Here is a 1,863-nt window from a genome sequence, read left to right on the forward strand (position 1 = left end):
TAACAAAATCGGGTTTTAATGATCTTATTGGTTTTAATAAAAATATATTGACAAGCGGGTCTCATATTGGTACTAAAGTGCCAAATTTGAGTCAAGATAATGATGTTTTAAATGTCTATTTTGATCTTGAAACTGATGTTTTAAATGTCCATTGTGATCTTATAAATGATAGTTTAGTTTATGGTTTGGATACTGATATTTTTTTTAGTTTTAGCTCAAGCGTGCTTCAACCTTCGTATTCGTTTACACTAGAACCACGAAGAATCACCTTCAATCCTTTAAGTAACACTAATATATCTTCTATCAGAATGTGGGTAACTGATGGAAAACGACGTTTGCTTGACTTGAATGGATCCGATATAGCATATATTCATTGATTATAAAAAGAGTAGAATAATATAACATAGCAATATAATGAAAGCATACGAATTTAAAAGATTTTACCATCCAAGACTTGGTCATTTTGTATATGAGCTCAAAGGCTATGGTATTATTGACAATATATTCAAACCAATGAAAAGTATTGCATCAGCTGTTTTTAAAAAGATAGCAAAGCCTATGGCTAAAAAAGCACTTGAGTCCGGTGTATCATACGCTGGTGATAAAATGGGAAAAAAGTTGCTGAAAAGTCTGGTGATCTAATTATGAAACAACTTTCTAAAATGAGACAAGTCTCCACAAAAAAACAAAAATGATGCCAATTCAACCTATGAGAAAACAAGAAGAAAACACTAATATAATTTTAAATCGTTTGATATCTGGCAGTGGTATAAAAAGACGACGTTAAAATTCTTTGATATAATTATGTAATGCAATAACAGAACGAGTGAATATTTGCAGCGGAATCGGAGTTTGTTCGTTTTCATTTGGACGTTGTCATCCGAGCCCCTGGTAATAATCAACATCAAGAAAAACATGGATACCAATTTAAGATCAATAATAGGAGCAGTTTTTTTGACTGGTATTATGGATACTTTGAAGTTCGTTTTCAGCTTCAAAAATTGGCTGATGGAGCAGGATATACAGCAGCTGATCGTATAACAGTAATTAATGGTTCTCACAGTTTGATTAAACATCTTATGATTAAATCTTGGGGCAAGATCGTTTATGATACTGATAATTTACACAATGTTACATTTGTTAAAAATCTATTAGAGTATTCTGACGACTACAGTCGATCAGTAGTAGGTAGAAATAGCTTATGGTATTTGGACACTAATGATACAACAGCTGATAACAATATTGGTTTCGAGTCTCGAAGATTGCTTTCTGAAGCTGTTAATAAGGATGGGACAGGGCGGGGGGGGGGGGGGGGGCTCAAGATATTAGCTGTGGTCACACTATAGATTTTTACTTAGGTAAAACCGATTTACCTAGGGCAAATTCATTAAAAATTTCCCGAGGTAAATTCATCTCGGGTTTCATTTTGCCCAGGTAAAAAATTCTGGGAAGGTCACACCACTGAAACACTACGGCCTGGTTTATATGATCAGTTGTTGGAGGTAAATAAGAGGTTGACTGGCTTGCGTGCATCTCTCGCCGATTGTTAAAGAGATATCCATTCTAAAATTCTGGTTGATCTTCATCACTTTCAGAATAGAGAGAGCGTCCAATTGTGTAATGAAAAAACGTCCTGGTGAAGTAAAAAGCAACATGAACAATCTTAAACGGGGACAAGAAATTGAATTTCAAATTTCAAAAGATACTCACAATCTTGCTCGGAACTGCGACATTTCGAATTTGACCTGAAGTGACCTTTGGAGATTACGCGTGCCCCAAAAATTTATTTCACAACGTGAGAGGTCCGGTTCTGTCATCAAGACCTTCGCCGACGACCGTCTATTGGCTAGCAACCTTGGTATT

The sequence above is a fragment of the Montipora capricornis genome, chromosome 4, assembly GCF_036669925.1.
Source record: "Montipora capricornis isolate CH-2021 chromosome 4, ASM3666992v2, whole genome shotgun sequence".
In the NCBI taxonomy this organism is placed as follows: Eukaryota; Metazoa; Cnidaria; class Anthozoa; order Scleractinia; family Acroporidae; genus Montipora; species Montipora capricornis.